The sequence below is a fragment of the Lissotriton helveticus genome, chromosome 4_1 (genome assembly GCF_964261635.1).
Source record: "Lissotriton helveticus chromosome 4_1, aLisHel1.1, whole genome shotgun sequence".
Classification (NCBI taxonomy): domain Eukaryota; kingdom Metazoa; phylum Chordata; class Amphibia; order Caudata; family Salamandridae; genus Lissotriton; species Lissotriton helveticus.
In genome coordinates, this window is record NC_136063.1 from 1,005,212,551 (window position 1) to 1,005,228,118 (window position 15,568).

Below are 15,568 nucleotides of genomic sequence, written 5' to 3' on the forward strand. Positions count from 1 at the left end.
TCCCGAGCCCAGCACCTAATCGGCTGAGAGTGAGGTTAGCAACTTGAGCAACTTTATATTTAAAAACAAAGTGCAATTTAAAAATTAAACATGCGGTGCAAATGAATAAAAAGAACAGAACAGAAATACTCCCGGTTTCCGCCTCAGGAGCCTATCAGCTAGTGTAGTGCGCATGCGTTGTCATCCTCTTTTATAATTCCCTAGGAGCAACGACTAGCGCACTACAGCTATTTTGCCATGTTTCAAATCTCTTGCTAAATTTCAACTGGTTTGACCAAACTCAGCAGGGCGGTTGGTTTGGGGTTTAATGGTGTGAATATAGAAGTAGATATATTGGTGTGTCATTAGTAGTAAAAAAAGTAATATAGAGGGGTGTCAAGCTGTAAGATTGTGTCCCTGCAAAGTGCGCAAAATGTGTGAGGCACCCATATTTCTTTGCTTTGGTGGTTCTGTATAACAACTGAAACTTTCTAATCCATTTATACATGAGTATTAATTGTGTTGAGCCACTTGTGAAGAAAAGCTAAGTAAGGAATCCCCTCCAGTCCCAAATGGTCCTGTTACCAGCATAAAACAGTTTCTTTCAGGATCACTCACTAGAAGAAAATAAGCAAAGTGTCCATGTGCATCCACATTCTTGAAAGTTATTGCCAACCAACTAAAACCTGAGACAAAACTGTGAAAGCACACAAGCTTAGGAAAAGCAAGACAGGGATTGGTCAAAACTAACGAACTACCCAAAACTATTGACTCTTAATGAAATCTTCACTTAGCCCTAGTTTAATAAAGCAATGTGCATTTTTATATTTACGGTGGTGTTGTTAAATTCTGTAGAAATGAACAATTTACCTCAATGTTTTATAGACAAATTAAATAGAATACAGCACATATAGAAAGAAGAAAAAAGAAGGAGAAATAAAGATATATTTCCTCGTTACATCTTACGTGGGAGGCAAATCTTTTTGGTGCATTCCTAGGTTTCCCAGGTTTCTTAAATCTGGGAATGCATCAAACACCATAGGATTTGCGCTGGAACACCCATCTCCACTCCCATAGAATCCCTCCCTTGCATAGGTAAGGCAACACAGAGATGTGTGCTGCGTTGCCTAACTCAAGATTCATGATGCCATTCAAAGCCAAGCAATGTGGCTTTGCGTGTATTCATAAATCTGACTTAGAGGCTTGTTTAACGCATGCACCAAGTTGCGTGGTGCAAACGTGATGCAAGCCTCTCATAAATATGTTGCTCCATCCACAGAGATTAGTGAATTTATCAATACAGAACACCTATTTATATTTAATGAATAAACTCTGTAAATTGAATCTGTCAAACTTAAAATCAGTCAAATGTTCGGGTGAACATTCACAAATATGTTGGATGTTTTTAGCAAATATTTTTGGCTGCTGAATCCTGATGAAAACTTGTAATAACTAGCATAAATAAAGGCCATATCAGTTCATTGCTAAGAATCCCCACAAAAACAGATTGTCAAGCTGTAAAAGACGATCTGTAGTAAAGTGTAAGGTGGAAAGAATAAATCTCACTGAAAAATATGAAGTTTTTAGTTTCAGTTAAAGAAGGTTTGGGTGGAGTCAGGAATTCATTAGATGTAAGCAATAATAGGGATGGGAAATACGTCATCTGTCAGGTGCAGACAGAAAAGGTGTGGTTTCTTTTTTTATAAGATTACTTGTGTTGCTTTAACAAAAGCAGAGGGATGCTCGAGATGTTTACCTATATTTTCTTCCACCCACAAATTATACTGTTATATTGCAACATTTTCGATGGTTTAGCTTTTCATACTTCATCATTTGGTGAATCAGAGCATGAAACTAGCAGTGATTTCTCCATGACAAGAGGAAGAAATTAGGAAGGCAAGTGTGGAGTTAGTAATCAGAAGACTTAGTCGTCAAGCAGTTTTTTGCTAGAGCACTGTCATCATTTGTATTTCGTAAAATCTACACCAAATGGTCTGGATTACCAGATCACTTGTAATTCCTGTTTCCTGACAACTGTGATCATTGATGCCCACTTTTTGACTATGTGCCTGGGGTTGAGTAACACAAATTGATTTAACAGTTTGGGACAGAAATGTAAAGGTCTCCAAATAGTGTCAATTTAAAATAGGTAAAATCAGGAGTGCAACCTCGAGAAGGTTGAGAGAAAAGGGTTAAGTGAGGGAGGAACCGTTAGGTCACTAGGATCCACGAAGAAACTTGTAGATGAGCAGAGACAATTTTGGGGCTGATTTACAAAAGCAATTTTGAATAAAGTAAGTAGTACTAAAGCAGTACTCTGTACATTCTCGTACAAGTTTTGTGAATCATCTCCAAATCATCCAATTCCCTGTTAGTAAAAATGCAAAGAGAGCAAAAGCCATTATATTTGTACTAACAGGAGAGGAATATCACCTGAATATTTCCAATATATTCCCATTTTATATACAATACAAAAATGGATCAGATATGCTTCAGATTAGCATTGGTAGATGAGCCACAAATTTAAGAAAATCACAATTTAAATGTACTAGAACACAACGCACACATGAAAAATAATAATAATAACAACAATAATAATAATTTCAAAGCTCAAAATTGAAACAGCACATAAATATACCTCAGTTTCAAAAATACAATTTAATTTCAAACAACGAACACTCTCATTAACAACTTTAAATACTACTTTCTTAAACTAGCTAGAGATCAAATGAAACCACACAACCCTTTAATGAACCCTTTAACACATAAAACATATACATAATTATGATCACACAACCCAAAAAACACAAATCCCAACGTTTATTAACGGTAATATTAATTAATTATATCGATAAAAGTTTAAAATGACTGTCAAAATGTATACGTTGAAGATAATTTATGAAGCAAATAACCTGCATGATGCGATTTGGGATAACTTACCCTACTTTTTTAATTTAAATAAAAACAAAAATAACAATAAATACCTTTGAACCTGCCAAAAATATTCTTAACGTTAAAATAACATGAAAACAGTACTGACCAAATCCCCCAATAAGCCCCATAAACCATAACATAACAAACTTAAATCCTAAAATAAATATCCTTCTATTTTTTAAAAATAATTAGACACATTTTCATCATACATTTAAATGTATTCCTATATTTTAATTATAATCAATATATAAATGACTTTTTTTCTTCTAAATCCTCACCCACCATAAACTCCAAAACAGACAATAATGTAAAAAAGTAACAGAACAGAAAATCACTTGTAAGAAAACAGTCATTTAAATTCATAAAAATAATAACATTTCAAATGACAGCATTACAAATATATATTGCAATGTTTTGTAAGCAATATTACAAATTGATGTTGAATAGACAGAAACTATATATACCTCTAACTATCTATACCTCCGATATTGTGTTCTGCAATATGTTTGCAATCATTATATTTTTACCACAATATTTGTAGTCAAATGATGTTCTAAAATGATATTCAGGTACAATGGGGCATATTTATGAGTTCTGGCGCATCTCTGCAAATCAGCAGGGATGCGCCAGAACTGATACGTCACGCAATTCCCTCCTTGCGGCACCACAGATGCGCCGCATTTACAATGCGGCGCACCATGGTGCAAGGAAGGGCAGATGCGTGACGCATCTTGTGGTGTACGGGCGGCGCATTGCTGGAGTAGCATCGCAAGTGCGACACAACTCCTGCAATGTACAGAGGCCACCCATACATAACGTGGTGCGTCACTCCTTACGCCTGCTTTAAGCAGGCGTAAGGATTTGACACAGCAGCGTCGTAAAACTGACTCAGTGAAATCTTGTAGATTTCACTGCGTCAGTTTTACAGGGCTTTCCTACGAGGGAACGCCCACCCTGCGACAGAACGCCCACATGAAACCTGACGCAGGTTTCATGTGGCGCAGGGCTTTACAACGTGACACATCTGCCTAGATGCGTCACGTTGTAAATAGGTCGCAGGGATGCACCACGCAACGGTGGCGTAAACGTGGCGCAACTCCGACATAAATCTGCCCCAATGTATTGAAACAGAGTCTAAAGGGTCTTTTAAAAAACCTTTTGAGTCCTTTTGACTAATTCCAGGCTTCTCCTTCTACCTTTTTTCATGTGGTTGGGCTTATAACACCCAAACAATTCAGTTCATATAATGTATCATCAACATAAGCAGGGAAACTAGAGAAATAGCATTATGTGCCAAAAGGAAATTGTTTACAAATGTTATCTACATTTTAATTACTATCTGAGTTTCAAAATATATCTTGACTGGACAAATAGAGGAATACTACTTCCACTTGAAATGTGAGGACATTCAGCAAGGTTGTTGTTGTCCAAAAGATAAGGGAGGTGTATAAATATACTAAACTGAATGTGGCAAAGCTAATGCAATATTTGAATATGCTAAGTGGAATACATAATAAAACCAAAGCCAAAAGTATTGCAAGTCTTTGCAGACAGATCTATTGGGAGGAATCAAAATTCATGGCACATGAGGCTGAAACACAAGCAGAATCCATGTTAGCCAATATGAGCACACCATATCTGAAACTGACAATCTTCCGGCATTGGTACTGAAATAAGTGGGTCAGCAAAGCCAGTGCATTTAATTAATATCCATTTATGCTTATTTTGATCAACCACAACATGTGGCAAGAACAGAAAGTTCCCCCAGAAAATCAGAGTCTAATGCCAAGGAAGGGGATGCTGCAAATCAATCCATACCAAAATAATCTCAAATGAGATTCAAGACCATTAATACACTGGGGAATAATGTGGTTGCCCAGACACAAGTAAAACTGATAATTTACTGAAAGTGTTACATAAATCAGCATCACAAGGAGAATCAAACAATGAAGATAGTAACTATTCCATTGGTAAGAGAGGCATTGGGAACTGGTGTTATTCTGGCCACAGTGTTGGGTCAAAACTCTCTAAAGCATGAAACTAGCATTGATTAGCCACTATATTAGAATCTTTGATCCTAGTACAATAAGTTGTATATTACTTTCACTGTCATAGATTCAAAAATTGAAACACATGCCAATAATAGGTGGGGCTAATGGGGCATAGGGGGACTGATCAATGTTGTTGGCTATGCCTAATTTGATTGCTATTAATTTAGTTTTCTAAACCTTTCTCTGTTATTTTATGTTTGATGATGGCTTTTATGTCAATCGGCCATATTTTGGGAAGATATATCAGGATTTTACCATATATGCTTTATAGAGTTTCCTGCACATAATGTATGTGTTACCGAACAGGCCTCTGTTTGGGTGCCCCCACCTCTTTGGTGCTGCAGATAACTTATGTGTATTATATCAGGGCAGAGAAGGTTTGAGAGGTCTCCTGCTGATTCAAATACTGAAATGTGATCCACATGTGGTCCACAAGCTGTTCAACTTTTACTGTGTGTCAGAGAAACGTTCAGCCAACCTTCTTGATGAAACTTTTGCGAGCTGATAACAGCCCTGTGCTGTCATATGTGTTATAAATTTTGGGGCCTCTCTATTCTCAACATTAACTACAGATTGAGGGAGGGAAAGGGAGACAGAGGGAGAGCGAGGGAGGGAAAGGGAGACAGAGGGAGAGGGGGGGAGTGAGGGGGGAAAGGGAGGGAGAGGGGGAGGGAGACATTGGGAGAGGGAAGGAGGGAAAGGGAGGGAGGGGGAGGGAGACAGTTGGAGAGAGAGGGAGAGTGAGGGAGGGAGAGGGAGGGAAGGAAAGGAAGGGGTAGGGAGAGTGAGTGTGGGAAAGGGAGACAAAGGGAGAGTGAGGGAGGGAAAGGGAGGGAAAGGGAGACAGAGAGAGAGTGAGGGAGGGACTGGGAGACAGAGACAGAGTCAGAGAGAGTGAGAGAGGGAAAGCGAGACAGAGTGAGGGAGGGAAAGGGAGACAGAGGGAGAGTGAGGGAGGGAAAGGGAGACAGAGGGAGAGTGAGGGAGGGAAAGGGAGACAGAGGAGGGAGAGGGAGGGAGGGAGGCAGAGGGAAAGTGAGGGAGGGAAGAGAGACAGAGTGAGGGAGACAGAGTGAGAGAGAAAGAGGGATGGAGAGCGAGAGAGAGAGAGAGAGAGAGAAAGAGACAGAGAGAGAGATGTGTGTATGCCGGGTCTGGTGGCTCTGTGGACGAAGTTGTCCGCTGCAGGGACCAGTGATTAACCTCATGGTCAGTTTTTTTTGTTGCTCTAGCCCCACCCCCTCCCCCACTGACCCCGCCCCCAATGGTGCAGCCCTTGGACACAAACCACACTGTAAATTTGGCCCCCGAGAGAAAGTTTGTGAGTATCCATGATTTAAACCATAAAAGATACATAAAAACACATACAATTTTGAATACAGATATGAAAAGTCCAGTGATAACCTGTGAAAGCAATTATAAACTAACTGATCCTTGTAGAGCAGTTCCATTCTTGGGTGCTATCAGGAGTGAGGAGTCTGTGAGTCCTCTTTCTTCAGGAGGAGTCAGACATTGCTTTTCTTCCAGTAGAGTCCTCTTCTTTGGCTGGCTTATTCCAAGGTCCAGTAATATTCTACGGAGGTGGTGGTGAGGTGGCAATGTTATCATTTGCACTAGCCAGGATAGGGGAATGTTTCTGACCAAACCCTGGCTACTTTCTTGCCCTATGGCCACATCTCTCTGCAGCACCTCATCCTCGCTTTACTGTAAAATTACCCAGGAACTCCTGTTTCTAGTTCAAATCCTCCTTTGCTACCAGACATGGCTCTATCAAGCTCTCTAGCCATTTCCCTATTGACATGAGTTCTTCCCCACCTGATAGGGTCAGAATTAGACCTGTGTGAAATTCACTTATGTTGTAGTAAATATAGTAATTTCAGTAATTTTGAGTTACTCTTGTGAAGTGAAATTACTGGAAATTATGCAATATGTCTGTTTGCTTACCCAAGAGCACAGGAAAAGAGCACAAGCATCTGCTCGCTTCTGCTGCTCATGTTCTGTTACATTTAGTGCAATTTTCTTAGCAAGGTTAAGATCCTTGCGTAATTCCTTGGTAATTTAGTGTAAGTTTGCTGCAGCAGATTAAACAAGTTACACCCACCTAAGCCAGAACGTTTTCTCCCTTCTGGTGATTGGAATATCTATGATGGTTCTGAGACTCCATGGAAGCATGTTCTGTCAAACCTATTTAAGATCAGCTAATCAAAAGAAGAATTGTTAAGGCAGGTCTTTGGTCTGCCCTCTGTGCTGTACCCCTTCCAGATGGCTAAACCCTTCGAAAAGACCTGAGTTAAAGACATCCTCTTCTTCCCGGGCCCAATGGTAGGATATTGCTTTCTGAGCAAGAGTTGTTATCTCTCACAACCAAGAATATGTAATCCAACCCCGGAGGTCTCATGAGTATCAGAATTGGTTTTACACCAGGTTTGGCTCAGACAGCCCAAAGTCGTGCAATATTACTTTCCCACTACAGTTATGAGAAATCGAATATCCCCATCTAATCAGATTTTGAGAATTAAGTGGAAACTATGTAAACAATCTCACCAGCATTTATCTAAGAAAAGATGGAAAATAAATATTGTAATCATGTCTAGGACTTTCTTGTGGAAAATTTAGCAAAACCTACACAGCTGAAATATGCTTTAGGCCTTCAGTGGATTTGAAAGCACACTTTTTAAATCTGTAGTGTGATATTTTTTTATCTATTTATCAACCAGCCTTTTGGGCTTACAGAGCACACAGTAGGGTTAGCCTTTTAATATATAATAAGACAGCATTAATTTTCCTTACATATGCAATTGCAGTGGCTTTAAACTGCAACCTAAGCAAAGCACAGTGTTGCTCCTGGCAGCCACATAATCTTCTATGTAGAGGCCTAGTGTAAACTAGGTCTGACCGGGAGCTCACCCCTATGTCCCTAGGGTTTCAAAACATTTTTGCAATTAAACGTAATTACTTCAATCTTTATCAAAAAATGATAAAATCACGTTGTTGTGTACAAAGTAAGACTTTTTTAGTTAACCAATATATATACGAATGAAAACAAAATATTTAGATACAAATGGTCATGAAAAATGTAATTTCAACTTAGCAATCAAATTATTTTCTGTTATAACGTTCAAAGACAAATGAATCAATTTGGATAAACAAAAATTGTGACATTTCCCAATGCATTTCGGGTCATAATCGACCCTTCTTCAGGGGATATTCGGACGTAGAAATGAATCCAAACTTGTTTATCTGTGTTATTCACATCAGTTCCGTAAACGGGCACTGCAAAATTAATTGGAAATGATGTATCTCTACTAAACAAGGTAACATGTACATTTATACATATAGAATTAATACATATAGAATTAGAATTAACACTAATCCCACAAAACAAATAGAGGATAAGGATATATATGGATTAAGCAGAGCGTAGAAAAATGTGAAAATAGGGAAAAACCAAGGTATCTACACCCTTGTGAGAGAAAATCCTAATTGCAAAATCCAAAATCTAGGTGCCTACGTGTGTGCACAGTTAAAAAATTATGGTGATTAAAGAGTGTATTCTGTGTACCTGACTGGTGCGATCCTTAAATCTGTGTATACGGAATTAGACGGGTCATCTAAGGTGATCAGGTCTGTGAATATGTGAATATGACCGGAAAATAGACGAGCACGTTTTGGACATTGAAACATACATACCATTGGATCAGGATCCTACACATGAATTCAGCAAAATATTGGATGAAATTATCAGTCAAGCGGAGAACTCTGGTATCATCAATGCTAACACGGGCAAATACCTCAGAACCAACACGCCACAAGTGCCACACATATATATGCTGCCCAAGATACATAAGAGTATCAACGATCCACCTTTTAGACCCATCGTGGCAGGATGCGGTTCTATCCATGAACCTGTAGGTCGATTTATTGATCATCACTTACAACCACTGGTTCAGACTTGGGACACATACCTGAAAGATACAACGGATTGTTTAATGAAATTAAGAGAAGTCAACAACCTCATTGGAGAAAACACATTACTGTGCACCATTGATGTGGTCGCACTTTATACATCAATAGCACACACAGAAGGACTGGAAGCCATTAAATGGAGACTGTTACAATCGGATTTTGACCATCAACTAGGGATTTTTCTACTAGAAGTTTTACACTTTTCGTTGTACCACAGTTACTTTTCCCGGAAATTAAAATTCTTTCTCCAAAGAACCGGAACATCCATGGGATTTTCAGGAGCACCGGCATACGCCAATACTTTTATGGCGTATTTTGAGCAACAATTCATTTTATCAAACACTAGGTGGACGGAAAATCTAGTCCTATTTTTACGATTCATTGATGACATTTTGATAATTTGGCGAGGCACCAAAATGGAGTTGGAAGAACTCATCAAAGAACTCAATGACCATAACCCAAGGATAAAATTCACCCATAACATCCAGGAACAAAAAATACAATTTTTGGACATTGAAATAAGTAAATCAACAGAAGGTATTGCAACCACTGTTTTTCGTAAACCTACGGATGTAAATAATGCGCTACATTATACGAGCGCCCACCCCAAAAATTTGAAAGATCACTTACCTACCTCCCAACTGATTAGGATTAAACGGATTTCCTCAGACCCAATGAACTGCAACCTTCTGATCGAAGAAACAGGTAGAAAAATATATCGCTAGAGGTTACCCAACAGAAATATTAGAAACCTCAGTGCAAAAGGTTTCCACGATGGACAGGAACACTCTATTGAGAAAAACGGAAAAATCTTCCAATGATCGGATAGTGTTTGTAATGAAACATTCTACACAGTCACAAAGAATAAAACAGATTTTCAGGAAACGTTGGGAAATGATAGCAAATGAACCAGATTTTTTCAACTTATTTAAAAACTTTCCCATTATAGCACACACTAGATCCAAGAACATCAGAGAATTACTAAAGAATCCTCGTCATCATCCAAAGACTCAGTACAAAGGCATGGGGAAGTGCCACAATTGTGGACAATGCAATAACACGATGGTGAGCAAAAAGTATACACACCCCCACACCGGCAAAGAAATTCCACTGAAACACAATGGAGACTGTAACACCACCGGGGTAATTTATGCGATACTTTGCCCATGTTGACTCACTAACGTGGGAAGAACTTCCCGAAAAATTAAGACTCGAATTATCGAGCACAAAAGTACCATACGTAACAGGTCTACAACATCTTGCCTAGCAACACATTGGATAAAATTCAGTCACACCATACCACAACTCAGATTCACTATTCTAGAAGTGGTAGAGAAACATAAGGGTATGGATCATAATGTGGCTCTGGCTCGCAGAGAGACATTTTGGATAAAAAAACTGGGTACACTGATACCGGGTGGGCTTAATGATCAGTATGAGATGGTGTGTTTTTTATGATGATTATACAACCATTGCACACTACACCATGTATATGGTTATTTCCATACAGCAAATACTTAAAAGTTGTTTACATCAACCACATTTGTACTTTGATTAGAAGTGCTCCTTTATTAGTTATTGTACAGGATTGACACTAAATCCCTTTACTTTTCTTACTATCTTTTCCACTGTTCTTGATACGCAACAGCAATTTCATTTTTTCACCACACACACGTTAATTATCATTCTTCACATCATCTGTAGCTAGCACACATTTTATTTCCATCCAGAGGTATTCCTCTGGGATCGATATTACGTTCCCTTTTTGGTACGTCCCACTACTTAAAGACGAAGTCCCGCACCGGATGTTTATACCGGAAGCTATCGGGAGGTCAAAGATTGCGGTACGCGTTAGCAGTAAGGTAGGCGCTCGCGCCTTAATGGCCTTCGACTCACAAGACTCTTTAACTTAGAAATCCTGTTGAGGAGTTCTCATACTGCGTGATTTTCTTTTCACCAGACACTGCTCGTTCGGACACCTCGATTCATAACTTTGGTACACGCCACGACGACTTTCGATGTGGTAAGATTACAAACCTGTTCCTTCAACAGGCCATTTAAACTAGGAACACCGAATCGTTATTTTGATTTTTTCAATATTCACAGACCTGATCACCTTAGATGACCCGTCTAATTCCGTATACACGGATTTAAGGATCGCACCAGTCAGGTACACAGAATACACTCTTTAATCACCATAATTTTTTAACTGTGCACACACGTAGGCACCTAGATTTTGGATTTTGCAATTAGGATTTTCTCTCACAAGGGTTTAGATACCTTGGTTTTTCCCTATTTTTACATTTTTCTACGCTCTGCTTAATCCATATATATCCTTATCCTCTATTTGTTTTGTGGGATTAGTGTTAATTCTAATTCTATATGTATTAATTCTATATGTATAAATGTACATGTTACCTTGTTTAGTAGAGATACATCATTTCCAATTAATTTTGCAGTGCCCGTTTACGGAACTGATGTGAATAACACAGATAAACAAGTTTAGATTCATTTCTACGTCCGAATATTCCCTGAAGAAGGGTCGATTATGACCCGAAATGCATTGGGAAATGTCACAATTTTTGTTTATCCAAATTGATTCATTTGTCTTTGAACGTTATAACAGAAAATAATTTGATTGCTAAGTTGAAATTATGTTTTTCATGACCATTTGTATCTAAATATTTTGTTTTCATTCGTATATATAATGGTTAACTAAAAAAGTCTTACTTTGTACACAACAACGTGATTTTATCATTTTTTTATAAAGATTGAAGTAATTACGTTTAATTGCAAAAATGTTTTGAAACCCTAGGGACATAGGGGTGAGCTCCCGGTCAGACCTAGTTTACACTAGGCCTCTACATAGCAGTTTATACAGTTGTGGGCTCAACTTACCACTGGGTAGCTCCCAATACAAACAAAACTTCACAAAATACAGTTAAAATTTTTAAAAAAAGGTGTGCAGGCTAGACTCTTACATAGCAGTTTAGCCACATAATCTTGTCATATATGTTGCTGGTGTACATACATACTGCAGCCCATATACTCCATTTAACAACCACATGCTTGGTGTATTTTCTGCACAATTTAGTAAGGCCTTGCAAGAAAGTTAAATTGAGCAATTGAGTAGATTCAATGTTAGAGCTAGAGCACATACAATGTGGCAGCGAATTGCTGTGCCATAGTGCTGATAGGGTTAAACGAATAAAATAGAGTCCAGAAAAAGGCCAATAATCTGGGGTGAAAATGCAGAAATGGCAATTCTGTAAAAAAACAATAATACAATAATAATAATAATCATCATCATCTTCATCTTCTGCATCATCATCATGATCATAAACCCTTATTATTCAGATAGAGTTTTCAATTGCAGTTTATCATTGGTCCTAGTATTTTAGCAGAGCTGCTGTGTGTCACATAATGTTACGAGTGTGACAATAAAGAAGTGTGAAGTTGTAATACTTTGATTATTTCACAGTTCTCTTCATTAAATTAATCTCTGCTCTTCTTCACCACAGTTTTGCTAGCCACATAGAAACCCTCCGCTGACCCTTCAATGCTCACCAATTACAGGCTGATTTCCATGCTACTATTCCCAGTCAAGATGCCCAGTCAACAGATGCCTCACTGAATACCTCAACAGCTACCAACTCCTCAACACCATTCTGTCTGGTTTCAGACCCAACAACAGCACATGATTTGCCCTCATCGCCACCACAGATGACATTCACCCGACTCTGATGCATGAGACACAGCAGCCCTCATACTCCTAGGTGTAGCATTTGAGATTGGCTTTCATCCCATCCTCATCCAACGCGTCCTCATCCCCAGCAAGCTGGACTATGGGAACATCCTCTATGCTCAGATTAGCTGAGATTGACAAAACCTCACCAGAAGGCTGCAGACCTTTCAGAACACTGTTGTCAGAATCACTCTCAACCTCCCAGACTGCACATACATCACAACACACCTGCAGGAGCTCAACTGCACTGCACATTGACAGACTCCTCTTCCACACTTTCAAGACACTACATAACACTTGCACAGCATACCTCAACAATTGCATCTGCTTTCACAAAGCTTACAGACACCTCCCCGAGTTATATGGTTCCTAATATTATAGCAGGACTATGTATTTGATCAACACAATCTTTACAGAATAGGGACTCAGTCCACATATGCCATTGGTGTGTGTTGGTGGTTTTCAGCTAGGTCACAGTACCACATCCAACCCCTAAACCAATCAAAGTAACAGACGTTGGCAACATCGAGCATGACATTCTGATTCCCAATGTATCTGTGGAAGCAGATGTAGCCCTTTTGTTTGGTCACTCTTGCATGACCAACGCAAACACGAGAAAGATACCACAATGCATTTTCAAAAATGTATTGAAATGATCCTATTCATACATAAAAAGCAGGAGCTGCAATTATTAGAAATATGAGACATGGTACTGTAATCAGCATTATTAGAATGGTAAACGATTTGAATGATTTAGACATGTTAATTGGTGCTAAAGTTTGCTTAATGCTATCTGTATACCATACTATACTCAGTGCTACTGGAATAATGTGATTGTGCAGCTACTTTCGCATAATTATAGATTTGCCATATTTGCCACATAATCCATCACCTGCTTCTTATTCTAGCTCACACAGTTCAGAAGTTACTAAAAATGTAGCGACACACATTGCTGCACAGTGGAAGGCTCTTTAAAGAGTTGGACTGGTCACCTTTCTGTTGCTTATTGCTATAGTTGGGTGTTACACTGGCAGTAAAAAGGTGCAACTAATGCCCAAAAAGTGCTAACAAATTTAAAACTGACAAAACAATGAAGTCCTACTATCAAACAATGTGCTGCATAATTTGACTTTTCTTACCCCATAATTTACGTCGCCCTGCCTCATAATTCGGTTCTCATCTGCCGCATATTATCTGTTCTCCTGACTATACTAAAGAGAGCATAGTGAGAGCACCATTTCCCTAGGTCAACTGGGATTGCCAAACCCCCATACCTTGGTCTTAGGTGTCCGGAAGCCTGTCGCAGTCCATAGGTTATCATCCTTAGCAGGATGGAGGTCATCAACACTAGGGCTGCATCTCAACCACAGATTTCAGCGGTTCCGTCATGATCCCAATAGGGAAATGCTCCTCTCAAAGAACTACAGCACTGAAGCTGTACATAATAAATTAATTTTCTTATAAATTGTTTCAGAGGCACAGAGCAGCTCATTTGGTTTAATCTAGCTGAAATGAAGTGCCTTCTAACGAGCACAGATAATACAATGGCATCGGGTTCTGCATGCACAGCCCTGGAACTAACTGTGCAGATTACAGGGAATCAGAGATGCACATACAGCAAATTCATGCATTTAGCCGAAAGTATGGCAAAGGGCACCACGAGAAAGAGATTCCAACCTAAGGAGTTGAATCTAAAATGCAGAATACATGTGTGCCATGTAACATCCTCGTTCTGACTCCTATTTACGCAAATTCCACGCATATGGAAACCAGATCCGGCAGCGCAGCCTTCTCCTACAACACTTCTAAAGCATGGAATAACCTGTCGCTGCACATAAGAGAGTCCGCCTCACTTTTTGAACTCCACGAGAAGCAGAACACCTGGCTTTTCAAGAAGTCCCACCAGGCCATAGTGTGGTGTACAATATACCATACCATAACAGTTCCTGAATACTGAGTTGTGATAGTCTTCATTGGGATAGTCCAAACAGAAAATCCATTGAAAGTTTAGTTGTTTATATCCACAAGACATAGATAGCAGCTAAAAACTGGTCACATTAAAAAGTCTAGCACATTTGTCTGTTTTATAGACTTGAACTATCCTCATAATGTTAGGACAGTGACATGGATGATAGGCCTCACTATAATGAATCACTGCTAAGTAATCTAACGTTTTTGAGGTTATAGTATTGCAAACTGTGACATAGATACAGTGCATTCATATTATTGTGAAGTTTCTATATGACCAACTGAAATACAACTGTACTGATTCAGAAAAGCATTTTTGAACATGGGAAGTACTGCTACAGGGATACTTATTACATACAATTCCATGCCTTCGTGAATCGTCACAAAAACGTCCAACTTACTCTCAGTAGAATGCAAATGGGACACAGTCCTTTCCATTTGTACTAATTGTATATAAATATCTGCCACATTTTGACAAAGTACCCCATCTGCTAAATTCTTAATAAGGTAATTTGAATATTTGGGTAAAGATTATTTTCTGGGGTTATTGCCATTAGTAAAAATACAAAAAAAACACAATCCTTTCTAATTTTACTAAATATATATAAATATTCCTTGAATATTGCCATTTTAGATATTTTTCGTGAGGTCACAAAGGCATGTGAAAGTACTTTAAACAGTACTATGGGAGTACTCCTTGATGTACTCCAGAATGCCTTAGTGAATAGCCCCCATAAACATTTAACGTCAGTTATTTCATATTTTTTATGTATTTTGAAATTTTGTAGAGCTTTCCTCGCCAGATTTGCAACCACTTCAAAACAGTACATGCTTGAAGTCACCTTTTGTGTTGTGCTTTTGGAACGCACAAAACATATATTCTTTGACCTTGAATAAACAAATGGTTTTTTTTTTAAACTTTCAT